The sequence below is a fragment of the Callithrix jacchus genome, chromosome 11 (assembly GCF_049354715.1).
Source record: "Callithrix jacchus isolate 240 chromosome 11, calJac240_pri, whole genome shotgun sequence".
Lineage (NCBI taxonomy): Eukaryota > Metazoa > Chordata > Mammalia > Primates > Cebidae > Callithrix > Callithrix jacchus.
The window spans coordinates 55,934,717-55,950,064 of NC_133512.1; the positions used below are offsets into that span (position 1 = coordinate 55,934,717).

The window sequence follows — 15,348 nt, forward strand, 5'->3', positions numbered from 1 at the left end:
AACTGATAAAGGGGAAATCACCACAGATTCCACAGAAATTTAAACCATCATCAGAGAATATTACAAACAACTCTATGCACATAAACTAGTAAACCTGGAAGAAATGGATAAATTCCTGGACTCCTGTGTCCTCCCAAGCCTAAACCAGGAGGAAGCTGAAACTATGAATAGACCAATCACAAGGTCTGAAGTTGAGGCAGCAATTAAGAACCTACCACACAAAAAAAGCCCAGGTCCAGATGGGTTCACAGGCGAATTCTACCAAACACACAAGGAGGACCTGGTACCATTCCTTCTAAAACTATCTCAAACAATCCAAAAAGAGGGAATCCTTCCCAAATCATTTTATGAGACCAACATCATCCTGATACCAAAACCCGGCAGAGACCCAACGAGAAAAGAAAACTTCAGGCCAATATCCATGATGAACATAGATGCAAAAATCTTCAATAAAATATTGGCAAGCCGATTGCAACAGCAAATCAAAAAACTTATTCATCATGATCAAGTAGGATTCATCCCGGGGATGCAAGGCTGGTTCAACATACACAAGTCTATCAATGTAATTCACCACATAAACAGAACCAAAAACAAAAACCACATGATTATCTCAATTGACGCAGAGAAGGCTTTTGACAAAATTCAACAGCCCTTTATGCTAAAAACCCTCAATAAACTCGGTATCGATGGAACGTATCTCAAAGTAATAAAAGCTATTTATGACAAACCAACAGCCAATATCATACTGAATGGGCAAAAACTGGAAGCATTCCCTTTAAAATCTGGCACTAGACAAGGATGCCCTCTTTCACCACTCCTATTCAATATAGTACTGGAAGTTCTAGCCAGAGCAATCAGGCAAGAAAAAGAAATAAAGGGTATTCAAATAGGAAAGGTGGAAGCCAAATTGTCTCTATTTGCAGACGACATGATAGTATACCTACAAGACCCCATTGCCTCAGCCCAAAAACTCCTGAAACTGATAAGCAACTTCAGCAAAGTCTCAGGATATAAAATCAATGTGCAAAAATCACAAGCATTCGTCTACACCAATAACAGACTTAATAAAGCCAAATGAAGAGCGAACTGCCATTCGCAATTGCTACGAAAAGAATAAAATACCTTGGAATACAACTCACAAGGAACGTAAGAGACCTCTTCAAAGAGAACTACAAACCACTGCTCAATGAAATCAGAGAGGACACAAACAGATGGAGAAACATTCCATGTACATGGTTAGGAAGAATTAATATAGTGAAAATGGCTATACTGCCCAAAGTAATTTACAGAATCAACGCTATCCCCATCAAGCTACCACTGACTTTCTTCACAGAACTGGAAAAAACCACCATGAACTTCATATGGAACCAAAAGAGAGCCCACATAGCCAAGTCAATTCTAAGCAAAAAGAACACAGCGGGGGGCATCACACTACCGGATTTCAAACTATATTACAAGGCTACAGTAATCAAAACAGCATGGTACTGGTACCAAAACAGAGATATAGACCAATGGAACAAAACAGAGGCACTGGAGGTAACACAACATACATACAACTATACAATCTTTGATAAACCTGACAAAAACAAGCAATGGGGAAAGGATTCCATGTTTAACAAATGGTGTTGGGAAAACTGGCTAGCCATGTGCAGAAAGCAGAAACTGGACCCCTTCCTGACACCTTACACTGAAATTAACTCCAGATGGATTAAAGACTTAAACATAAGACCTGGCACCATAAAAACCCTAGAAGGAAATCTAGGCAAAACCATCCAGGACATAGGAGTAGGCAAGGACTTCATGAACAAAACACCAAAAGCATTGGCAACAAAAGCCAAAATAGACAAATGGGACCTAATGAAACTCCACAGCTTCTGCACGGCAAAAGAAACAGTCACTAGAGTGGATCGGCAACCACCAGAATGGGAAAAAATTTTCGCAGTCTACCCATCTGACAAAGGGCTGATATCCAGAATTTACAAAGAACTCAAACAGATTTACAGGAAAAAAACAAACAAGCCCATTCAAAAGTGGTCAAAGGATATGAACAGATACTTTACGAAAGAAGACATATATGAAGCCAACAATCATATGAAAAAATGGTCATCGTCACTGGTCATCAGAGAGATGCAAATCAAAACCACATTGAGATACCATCTCACGCCAGTTAGAATGGCGATCATTAAAATATCTGGAGACAACAGATGCTGGAGAGGATGTGGAGAAAAAGGAACACTTTTACACTGTTGGTGGGAGTGTAAATTAGTTCAACCATTGTGGAAGACAGTGTGGCGATTCCTCAAGGCATTAGAAATAGAAATTCCATTTGACCCAGCAATCTCATTACTGGGTATATATCCAAAAGACTATAAATCATTCTACTATAAGGACACATGTACACGAATGTTCATTGCAGCACTGTTTACAATAGCAAAGACCTGGAATCAACCAAAATGCCCATCGATAATAGACTGGATTGGAAAAATGTGGCACATATACACCATGGAATATTATGCAGCAATCAGAAATGATGAGTTTGTGTCGTTTGTAGGGACATGGATGTATCTGGAAAACATCTTCCTCAGCAAACTGACACAAGAACAGAAAATGAAACACTGCATATTCTCACTCATAGGTGGGTGATGAAAAATGAGAACACATGGACATAGAAAGGGGAATACTAAACACTGGGGTCTATTGGGGGGAAAAGGGGAGGGCCAGTGGGAGGGGGAGGTGGGGAGGGATAGCCTGGGGAGAAATGCCAAATATGGGTGAAGGGGAGAAGAAAAGCAAAGCACACTGCCATGTGTGTACCTACGCAACTGTCTTGCATGCTCTGCTCATGTACCCCAAAACCTATAATCCAATAAAAAATTAAAAAAAATATATTGAGATTAAAACCTGACAAGGAGAATATGAGAAAAGAAAAAAAAAAAAAAGAATTATGTAGCCATACCCCTGCTGCCATAGACCCAAGGCAGGCAGAGTGAACTCCCTTACCCCTTTATGAAAGTAGATTATGCTTCAAAGCACAGGCCAATCACTGGAACCACAGTGGTTTTGTGATTACATGTTTATAATTTTAGATCAGAGTTTGTAGCATCACAGATCCTGCCTACCCTCTCAACCTTCAGTAAGGCTTTAATCTCTAGGAGACCCTAATAGAATAATTACTCTTAGCTATCAACTTCACAAATAAGAAATAAAGAATTAAATGACTGCCTTTGCTCTTTGAGGAGAGTACTAAATACTCAAAGCAAGAAGAAATTTTTCAGTAATCAATTTTATGGAAAAACTGAGTAAATTGTTTCAGTTAGCAAGTGTCTGATGAAATATTTTTACACTTTTCTGGTAATGAGAAGACAGTGATGTGAAGTAGGGAAAAGATCTAAATCAACCATAATGTCAACTTTCTTATAGTCCTCGCCTTAACATTTAGTATAATTTCTACCGGGCAAATCACTTACTCTATCTCATATCAGTTTATATTTTTAAACTGAGAGTTTAGAGGACCTAGTGTTTCCTTCTACATTTCACATTTCAAATCTCTAAGACAATTTTTAATTTTTTTGAAATTTCTGTATTCTCAGTGGATGAGGTCATCCTGACCTCAGCAACTTGGTGAAGTCAGTCAGAACTTTAAACACAGTGTTCCAAGTAGGAAATGGAATATAAACACCAGCTGAGTATCTCAGTGACCTTTGAATTAGTGGCACCATGCTGGTTACAAAGTGATATCATATCACAGCACTGACAAAACAATAAACGAGACATTTAAACTAAATACCAACAAATACAAAAAGAAGAAGAGGAATCATACCAATGAATAATCTCCTGAATTGCATTCCATTCAGAATCTAAATAGAAATTTTTGGTAATTCCAACCTTCTCACAGGCAATTTCAATCTCATGCACAGAGGAAGTATAAACAATGTTTTGGCAGGATCAGAGAAAAGTGAAACATTTCTCCAGCATTCAAGTAGCTCCCAATATCATTGGGAAATCTCTCTGGGCTAAGAGAGACAAGGCTGCAAAAACACAGGAAAGGCTAACAGAACTACAGTCAGGCAGGGTTGTTGACCTTCATTTGCAACAGGATGTGCCAACCTTCCTTTATCAATGGGATGGTTTGGTTAGGGCAAGTGTGTTGACCACCTGGGAAGGTGTTTTCTTCCCAAAAGTAAAAATGCATGGAGCTGAGCTACCAAAAGGACTATAATGGCAATGGAAACTTGAAATTAACATTGGGTGTCAAGATACAGGCACAAATGGGGCCAGAGAATCAGGAAAGGAGGAATGAGAAATACTAGGCAAAAATGGAGGAAAGAGCAGGAAATGTGAACAGACTCTGGTCTGGCCTTTTTTTTTTTACTGGAACTTTTAGACACTGCCAGCATACATGTACAGAACTCAGGGGTGAAGAAAAGCAAAAAGCAATAAAGATCATACCTCTTCACTGTTCAGGTTCTGAAGTAGTTGGGAAATAAAATAAACAATAATTATCAAGAGTAAACAATCACTTTTACTAACCAATGGATAGGTTGGAGGACCTAGCTTTAGGTGGCATAGCAAAGTAGGATTGCCAATATTGAACCCCTGGATCAGAGAGACTTGGACACCAAATTGCAGACTGTGCCACACCAAGGAAGGCCTTTGTGCATCATGGAAGTCTATGTAGGTAAGACTTAACAGTGCAAAGAAGTAGAGGAGAGCTTGTCTTTTAAGCCAGCTTGATCTCAGAGCCAAGTGGTGCTGAGCCAAGCCTGTCCTGTTATCCTACCCAAGTTAACCACTCAGATAAATTATTCTAGTTCCTCAGCTCAGAACCAGTAAAGCAGAGAAGAGATATTTAGTTTATATAGATTGAGCTCCACTTGTAGAAAGGAAACATAAGAAAGAGGAAAGGCACCTGACCCACTAGTAGGAAGTGGCCTATCTTGGATAGACAGGCTAAGGCAAGGGTGGAAGGTGTTTAGATAGTTATGGAAGCGTCAGCTAGGGAGGGTAGAAGTTACAGTGCTGTACTTTGAAATTAAGTAGTGGCCATTCCAATCCAACCTCTATATAACTAACACTTTTAAGAGCTTTGAATACTGAATAAAGGTAAAGGGGGAATTCATTAGCCAGTACTTTCATCATCATATTCCTATATCTGTTTGTGTTCCAATACTTCCCTATAGCTGCTTGGCACTTTATGTTTTTTCAAAATATTTCCACATATTATCATTTTATTTTTGTTATAATCATACTTCTTAAAAAGACAAAACTGTCATTATCATTTCTATTTTACAGGAAACTATAGAAAGCCAAAATGTCACTTTCTTAGAAGGTGTTTAGTAGAAGAACTAAAACAAAAGCATAGGTTTCTCAAAACTTTGACTACTAAAATATGAAACTTTTAATTTATTTGATAGTAGAAGCAGAAACTAACAAAGAAAGCTAAGATATGTTTCTTAACATATTGGCCTAATTTTCAGAATATAAAATTCAAATATGTGGCAAAGTCATAAATAACTAACTTATATTGAAATCTATGGTCCATTTAGTCTATAAGCTAAAGTTTTACATATTACCATATAGAGGAAAATCTGTTTCATTTCCTATTAAAGGTAGGCTTACAGATATTTTGTTTGTTGTTGGGTTTTGTTTTGTTTTGTTTTTTGCTAAACTCACAGTAATACAGGAAAAGAAATCTATTCTAATCATCGTACATAAGCTATTCACTCATTCACTTATGCTGAGTGAACATGGAAGTGCTGACTTCCATGCTTGGTACTGTTTATACAAAGAAGTAAAAGATTTGGGCCTTGTCTTTATGTGAGTATATTCAAACTAGGGAAATGGACATATAACGTATCTAATAAACTACCGCTCTGAAATTATGGGACATAAAGTCTACAATGGGAGCACAAAGGATAAAATACAGTGAATTTGTTTTAAACTTTTAGAATTTTTCTTGGAGATTTTATAAAATATCATTTTACTTTATAACCTTATGGAGCTGGGTTAACTCAGCTCAGCTTGTAAGTAAAAATTATTTATCTTTGCTATCTATAATATTCTTTTAAAAAGAAAGTATAAGTGACTGGTATTAATCATAATTGCATGAATGATCACTCTAGCATTTCCCTGGTTATCACAGTATCTTGACAGTGGGAATTAGGAGAGAACAACTCTTGGATCCCAGAGCAGTAGTTGTCTAAAAGACAACATGCTCCATTATTCTACCTGACAAGTCTCTATAGACTCTCTTAAATGACCTGGCAATAAGCTAATAATTTAATGAATCCATAGAAAGAACCTACTTTTATGATTTTCTTGGTGCCTGCGGGGTATTTTCAATGAAATACATAATGTCCCCAGTCACATAGGGTTCTAGGAAAATGACTGATGCCATGACTGAAGTATTGAGCTATATTTCTAAAAAGAGAAAATATTTCTGGTAGTAATTACTTTATAAGAAGCTTCATCTATGAAAAGTGATTTAGAAAAGCTTATTCTAGATGGGAAAATGGGCCTGTATTAGTTTGTCTGATGAAGGATTCTAAATCTCCTCTGTCAATTGAACAATTCACCCCATTAAAGTGGAGAAGATCCCATGGGGTCTTATTTGTTCTTATCATGGGAACATAAGCCATAGTTATGACACAAATGCCCAATTCTGAAGCACTCAGTTCTAAAAATATTCACCTTCTTAAATAGGGGACCCACCTGAGAGGGTATAATTGGTGCAAGGATCCACAGTTCTCAAAGGACTTTCTTACTATGATTGATTTTCCTTGTCCCAAATGAGTTTTTACCCCATGTTTTTCTTCTTGAAATGAGAAGCCTCCCCAATTATGTGTTTCTCAGAGACAATTAATACAATTAATTCATCTATTTGATTTTCTAAGTTGGGTAAAATTCTTGAGACAGCCTCTGGCCTCAAAGCTAACAATTATACTACAACATAGAGCATGAGATTGCAGCAAGCCCCAGTGAGGTCATGGGTGGCTTCACAAAGCCTGTTTGGGAAATATCTGTGCTACAAAGTCATAAGACAGCATTTCTAAAAATGACAGGCCATTTGTCATTTTGTGAGGAATAAACAGCCTCAGTCTATAGACATAAAACTGGTGGCAGAAATGCAGAAGTCTCAGAAAGGTTAGATGAAGACGTAAGAAGGAATTGAGCTCCATGTGTGACTTTGGGCATTCACCAACAGTCCATCTGATAAGGGCAAGCTGCATAGTACTCAAATAAGGCAATTTAAAATAAGTAGATATTTAATCAATGTGAATTGATGATGATAATAAGTTTGAGGACAGAACTAGCCACAAGGCTGAGCTACGCTGCTCAAGTAAAAGCACTACATACTATAAAGAGTAATGAGGTTAATTCTGAGGGTCCCAGCAATGGAATCTCTAAGGCAAGAAGAGGGTCAAGAACAAGATCAGCAAGTGTTATGGACAAGATTTACGTGTTTCCCCCAAAATGTATATGTTGAAGTCCTAACCCCAGTGTGACTGTATTTGGAGTAAGGAGGTAAATAAGGTCATAAAGTTGGTCCCTGATCTGATACATTAGTGTCCTTATGAGAAGAGACACCAAAGAGCTCACTCTCTCTCCAAGTGCACACACCACACCCAGAAAAGGCTACTGATAATACAGTGAGAAGGTGGCCATCTGCAACCTAAAGGAAGAGCCCTCACCAGACACCAATGCTGCTGGCACATTGATCTCGACTTCCAGCCTCCAGAACTATGAGAAAATAAGTGTATGTTGTTTAAGCCACCCAGTCAATAGTATTTTGTTATGGCAGCGCTAGCAGACTAATACAGCAAGCATTGGCAGACAGAGAACTTGGAAAGGGAGTTATACGATTTTTGGTTTTAATAACATCCACAAATTGAGAAATTTGATGTTACAGCATTAGATTTTATATTTCTCAATAGGGTGTAAGCTGCAGGGGATCAGGTACTTAGTCACTCACTGCACAGGTGCTCGATAAATATTGGTTGAATGAATTACATCTTAGGAAGACTGGCCAGAGACCTGCAAGGAGGGCAAATGGAAACAAAATCAGAGGAGAAAACAGCTTCTCTGATTTCTTCTCTGATTTCCACAGCAGCATTTTGCACACACAAGACACTGGTCTGATGTTATACCCCAAAACAGAGACAACTGCAGAAGCAATCACTATGGGATTTCCAATGTTTCAGAGGAAAGTCATTCTCTAGACTACTATAAAAATACTCAGTGAGCCAATTGGTTGTCTTTCAAAAGGAAAGAGGTAGAAAATACTGTTGATTAAAAGGCAATTAATTCAGGATGAACATAATGGAATTCCTTACTTTTCCAAGAAAATACACATTGAGTGTCATGACCCAACATTGAAAATAAACTTGGGAACAAGGTGCAAGGCTCAAAAGTGTGTGAGAGTATGTGTGTGTGTGTGTGTGTGTGTTCATGAAACACCTCATAATTTTTACATTACTCACCAATAAAGAAAATTCAATCAATGTAAAGATCATTAATGTTGTGAATATTATACACTGTTAGTACATGTATAGGAATTTTATAGGGGATGATATAGGAGAGCTTAGGAGCAAGCCCCACAGTGAAATAATAATTTAAACCATTGTTTCTGTCATGTACACTTATATTCCATCAGCCAAAGCAAATTCTAAATAACAAGCCCAAAATCAAGAGGAATGATATTCATTTTATGCACCATGAGGCCACAACAAGGATGTGCACCCATAGTTTTGTTACAGAGGAATAAGGCGCTGGAACCAATAATTTAATCTAACACAATTGACATTTCCCTACTTTTAAAACTTTTGAAATTCTTTAGGGTTTATTGTGTTATACTATTGTGTTATTATTTTGCATATCTTGATATTGAAGAGGTGAAACACATTTTCACAGATTTTTTTGCCAGAAAAATTTTATTTAAAAAAATATGGCCGGGCGTGGTGGCTCAAGCCTGTAATCCCAGCACTTTGGGAGGCTGAGGCAGGTGGATCACGAGGTCAAGAGATCAAGACCATCCAGGTCAACATGGTGAAACTCCGTCTCTACTAAAGATACAAAAAATTTAGCTGGGCAAGGTGGCGCGTGCCTGTAATCCCAGCTACTCAGGAGGCTGAGGCAGGAGAATTGCCTGAACCCAGGAGGCAGAGGTTGCAGTGAGCCGAGATCGTGCCATTGCACTCCAGCCTGGGTAACAAGAGCGAAACTCTGTCTCAAAAAAAAATATATATATATATATATGCAGGAGTGTTATGTATATATTCCAAATTCAAATCAATTGTCTATCTTTTGCACATATCTTCTCTCACTTCTTTCAAAGTCACTTTTCTTAACTTTCTTCTAATACTCTGAGGGCCTGAATAGTTCATTTTAATGTAGTTAAATTATCTATCACTTTAATGGTGAACGCTTTTGCTATTTTTAAAGAAGCTTTCCCTACTTCAAAAATAACAAAAATATTTTTCTGTATTAATTTCTTTAAATGAGTAGTTTTCCCTTTAACAATTAGTTCTTTAATATACCTTGGATTTAGAGGAGGGGTAGAGTATGAGGCAGTGGTCATCTGATTTCGTTTTTTAAATATGAGTTACAATTGTCTCATCACCTTTTGTTGAAAACCCTGCATTTCTCCACTTATCTGTTATGCCATCTCTCTCATATGACAAACATTCATTTACACATGATTTTTTTTGTGGGGGGCATGATTTGTTCTGCTCATTTTTCTATATTTCTATTACTGAAGCATGTTTTTATTTACTAAAAAATAATAATAATCTTGATATCTAGTAGGAAAAGTCCACCCACCTCAAGAATAGGGCAAGTAAAATGCTACAAAATGTACTCTTCTTTTCTCAGTAAAATTTGTTTGTTTTTCTGTTCTTCTTGAATAAATGCACCCCAGATCATTGCAAGCCTTTAGCTAATTTTCAGACTTCTGAAAAACTTGATTATAAGACTATTTGCCAGAATTCTATTGTTTTTATGAATGAAATGATTTGTAGAGGTACTTATTCTGCCATTCCTGATGACATCGCTCTGATAATTTTTAATATTGAATTTATATTTATCAATCTTGAAAAAGTCATCTACTATTTCTAGTATCATAGCTTTTGAATCTATCTATCATAGCTTTTGCATGCCTGTATGTACAAATGTAAATAAAGACAATTTTGTTTCTTCTTTTCCACTTTTCATAATTCATTTTTTTTCTTATTAGGATCTCCAATGCAATGCTTAGAAGTAGTAAAAATAAACTTTCTTTTCTTATTAGTAATCTTAAAGCAAAGTTTTCTATGTTTTAATTGTTAAGTATTGTGCTGCTATAGATATTTTATATATAACCTCTACCAGATTAAGAAATCATGCTTCTCTCTCAGTTTTCTAAGATTTCTGTCTAAAATGAATGTTACATTTTTCTACATATATTGAATAATAAAATTATTCTCCTCTAAACCCTTAATGTCATAAATTATATTAATTGATTTTCTAACATTAAACTGAACTTGGTTTTCTTAGATAAGTTCAACATGGCCATAATTTCTTATTCTTTTATGTTTTGCTGGAGTATATTTGTTAATATTTTGTTTAGGATTTTTTATATCAATTGATGACTGAAATTGGCCTGCAATTTTCCTTTTTCATAGTATACTTTTCAGATATTGGTGGCATCTATATCACATCAGTCTCATAACATGACTTGAGAAGTTATTTCATATTAACTGTAAGATGTCGTGTAAGATTAGACTACATTCTACCCTGAGAGTTTGATAATACTTGTGAACCATGGATTCCCGTATGAAGCAATTTTTGATTGCTGGTTTGAGTCTTTTGAGTCAACTTATGTTTTTTATTTTTTCTTAGATGGTTATACTAGTGCCTTAATCTACTTGAGTCACTATAGCAAAACACCATAAACTGGGTGGCTTATAAACAACAGAAATTTATTTCTCATAGTTCTGGAGGCTGGGAAGTCCAAGATCAAGGCTCTGGCAGATTTAGTCTGGTGAGGGTCTACTCTTTGGTTCACAGATGGTGCTTTTCATCTGTGTTCTGATGTGGTAGAAGTGGGAAAGGGTCTCTGCCAGGTAAGGGTTTCAAAATGGCAGAGAAATTTGAAAGTCTAATGAACATTCATGGTTTTGATCTGGGTTCTAGGTATACGGACTTAAAACCATTAGGTTGTGGAGGCAAGGGCTTGTTTTTTTCTGCTATAGACAATGACTGTGACAAAAGAGTAGCCATCAAGAAAACTGTCCTTACCAATCCCCAGAAGGTCAAACATGCTCTATGTGAAATCAAAATTATTAGAAGACTTGATCATTGTAACATTGTGAAAACATTTGAAATTCTTGGTCTCAGTGGAAGGCAATTAACAGATGATGTGGGATTTCTTATGGAACTGAGCAGTGTTTAGATTGTTCAGAAGTATATGGAAACAGACTTGGCTAATGTGCTGGAGCAGGGCCCTTTACTAGAAGAGCATGCCAGGCTTTTCATGTTTTGGCTGCCGTGGAGGCTCAAGTATATTCACTATGCAAATGTACTGCACAAATATCTCAAACCAGCTACTCTTTTCACTAATACCGAAGGGTTGGTGCTGAAGATAGGTGACTCTGTTCTTGCATGGATCATGGATTCTCATTATTCCCATAAAGGTCATTATTCTGAAGGATTGGTTACTAAATGGTACAGATCCCCACGTCTTTTACTTTCTCCTAATAACTATATGAAAGCCATTGACATGTGGGCAGCAGGCTGAATCTTTGCCAAAATGCTGACTGGTAAAACCCTTTTTGCAGGTGCACATGAACTTAAACAGATGCAGCTGATTTTAGAAACTATTCCTGTCATACAGGAGATTCTCAGCATAATTCCAGTTTACACTAGAAATGACATGACTGAGCCACATAAACCTTTAACTCAGCTGCTTTCAGGAATTAATCAAGAAACAATGGATTTCCTGGAACATCGTTTTGACACAGCCCCATGAATCGGTTAATAGCAGAAGAAGCGCTCTCTCATCCTTACATGAGCATATATTCTCTTCCAATGGATGAGCCAATTTCAAGCCACCCTTTTCATATTGAAGATGAAGTTCATAATATTTTGCCTATGGATGAAACTCACAGTCACATTTATAACTGGGAAAGTTACCATGATTGTCAGGTTTCAGAGCATGATTAGCCTATACCTAACAACTTTGATATTGATGACTTTCAGCTTGATCAAGAGCTCTGCCTGATGTCACTGATGAAGAGGAAGTACAAGTTGATCCCTGAAAATATTTGGATGGAGATTGGGAAAAGTATCAGGAGGATCCTGCTTTTGATAACAATTACTCTACTGAGCCTTATTGGCAGCACCAAGATCATCATCAAAACAAATATTGTGATCTGGAGTGTAGTCATACTTGTAACTACAAAATGAAGTCATCATCATGTTTAGATAACTTAGTTTGGAGAGAGAGTGAAGTTAACCATTAGTATGAACCCAAGCTTACCATAGATCTTTCCAATTGGAAATAACAAAGCAAAGAAAAATCTGATAAGAAAGGCAAATCAAAATGTGAAAGGAATGGATAGGTTAAAGCCCAGATAGCGCTAGAGGAAGCATCACAGCAACTGGCTGGGAAAGAAAGGGGAAAGAATCAGAGATTCAATTTTGATTCCTTTATTGCAGGAACTTAGTCCCCAACATAAGCCTACTGATGTTGTTGATAAATTAAATGACTTGAATAGCTCAGTGTCCCAACTGTAATTGAAAAGTTTGATATTAAAGTCAGTAAGCCAAGAAAAACAGGAAAAAGGAATGCAAATCTGGCTCAATTAGAAGCCTTGTACCAATCTTCTTGGGACAGCCAGTTTGTGAGTGGCAGGGAGGACTGTTTTCTCATAAATCAGTTTTGTGAGGTAAGGAAGGATGAACATTTTGAGAAGGAAAACACACTAGTTACTTGGACACGTTCTTTAGCAGGAAAGAAGATATTGAAATGCTAGAAACTGAGCCAATAGAGGATGGGAAGCTTGGGGAGAGAGGAAATGAGGAGGGATTTCTGAACAACAATGGGGAGTTCCTCTTTAACAAGCAGCTTGAGTCCAAAGACATCGGGCACTTAAGTCAACACAGGCCACATGTTAATGAGAAGGTGTTAACTTTCTGGGATGAAATCTTCCCCCAAATTCCTCATAAAACATACGGCAGCATTCTGAAACATCTGAACTAAAACACTCAGCAGACATTTATCTTTGTATTCTTCATGAAATGTTTTGTCTTTTTTTTTTACTAATGTTTAAGTCATTTTTTACTTGAATCAGATGGTGTCATTTAGTAAGGATTTTATTAGTTTTTGGTTTTTAAAAATCCCGACTTTCTTTTTCTACAGGTGAGATAGTTTTCATTTTAACTGGCATGTCATTTGCACACAAAAATAAAGACAAGCAAAATAATGCAACACAGGAGGAGACAAAAGTGATGCACCAAAACAAGTAAAGAACATTCTCTCATAGAACAATGATCTGTTTTACAGGAAACAAACCTTGCCTTGAAATTTACATAGTGAGACTGTACATAATTGCATGAAATATCTATTTTTTTCTAAGACTTTTTCATTCATATTTTCAAGTTTTTCATACTGTACACATTCCTTAAAACACATGATAATGAAAATGAAGGCCAAATTGGGTACACATGTCTTATCTACCTCAAGGTAACAAAAGTATGTGGTAAAACATATACCACCCATAGTGCTTCACAATATGCACTTCTATTTAGCCAGCATTTATTGTCGTAACTATTCTTAATAAGATTCATTCGCTGCTTATAAATGTTCTGGTATGCATTCTTTATAGTGAAGTGTTAAGGCATCACATCTTATTTATTTTAGCAAATCAGTATATTTTCTGTATTTAATTATAAAAATTAAATTAGTTTTTAAAATTTATTTGAAAATACTTTTTCCATTTGGCACTATGGTTTTTTGCCTAACTAGATGAATATATAATGTCAGTTTATATTAAGACTGTCCATGTACTTAATTTACTTGAGTTCATTTTAAGTAATGTACTTACTGTGTATAGGAATTTGTATTTTGGAGGTGCTTGATCTATCTACAAAGAAAAATTAATTAGGAATTACATTATTATAAAATGCTCCTAGAAGTCCTGATTGTGCTTATAAAAAAAAACAAATGTTAGACTTATGTGCATGGAAGTAATTAAGGTACCTAATTATTGTAATTTAAAAGTTGTATATTATAAGACATTTTGGTTTTACTGTATGTTTTTACCGAATGATCTATTCTCCATCCCAAGGCAAGCATGAATAAAATTAAACATTAAAAAAATAAAAAGATTAAAGGTTAGAGGTTAGTTTCAGATTTCCTTGTGTACTCAAATCCCTTTAATGTGTACAAATACTTTCTAATTCTTACATCCCGAGTTTTATTAATTCACATCATCTTTACTATGAGACTTATTTAATTTGAAATATAGAGCTTCCTAGTTTCTTATTATTCAGATTTATCAAGTCACAAGAAACTATAATGCTCACCTAACACTCAACATCAACACAAAACAAATGGGACAAGTTTTAAAATCATACAAAGTTAAAGAAATACAAATGAATTAAACTACGAAAAGTGACAAGACGTTTATATTCTTAAAATACTAATGAGAGAAAGAAGAACATGCCATAAAAGAGTTAGGAAAACAACCGAGATTGTCAAAAAAGAAAAGAAAAGAAACTCAGCTATATATGTTTCCACCTGCCAGTTATTTCCCTCAGCTCTTCACTAAATATTCAGCAATATTATACTATTCTCCAGAGGCAGGGAAAGCAGGGAAGTTCAGAAAAATTCTTCCTCAAATGTGCAGGGTTTCGTGTATATTTGAAGCAGCAACCTTAGCAGGTTTGAGGTCAAGAAAAGAAAGCTAAAATAAAATGGATGTTATCAGTAACTTTAGGCTTTCAAACATGAAAGACTGGAAACACACCCATAGAACTGAAAGAAACACATCCGGGAAAGTCTAGACCATCATAGAGTGAAGAGCATTTGCTCTCTGAAGGCCTTGGGGAGACCTCAGTGGTCAAAAAAGATACACTACAGCCCAGCAAGCAAGGGGTAGGGCTGGAAAGTAAAAACAAAACAAAACAAAACAAAAAACTCCCCAGTTGCTCCAAATTCTAGCAGCTGAGATAGAAAGTGTAAAAATATTTCTCATATTTACAAAAATTGGTAGCTTGACTGGAAACCAGGTAATTTTTCAGAATGTTATTAGTACACATTTCCTAGATCTCACTAAAAGGAATGTGCTATTACTAGCCTAAAAATGCCTA

General features: G+C 36.2%; 1 pseudogene; it reads left to right on the plus strand.

Moving 5' to 3' along the window:
• Nucleotides 1-11,113: 11,113 nt before the first annotated feature.
• On the plus strand, nt 11,114-13,237 carry LOC100402623 (mitogen-activated protein kinase 6 pseudogene; annotated as a pseudogene).
• Nucleotides 13,238-15,348: the final 2,111 nt, after the last annotated feature.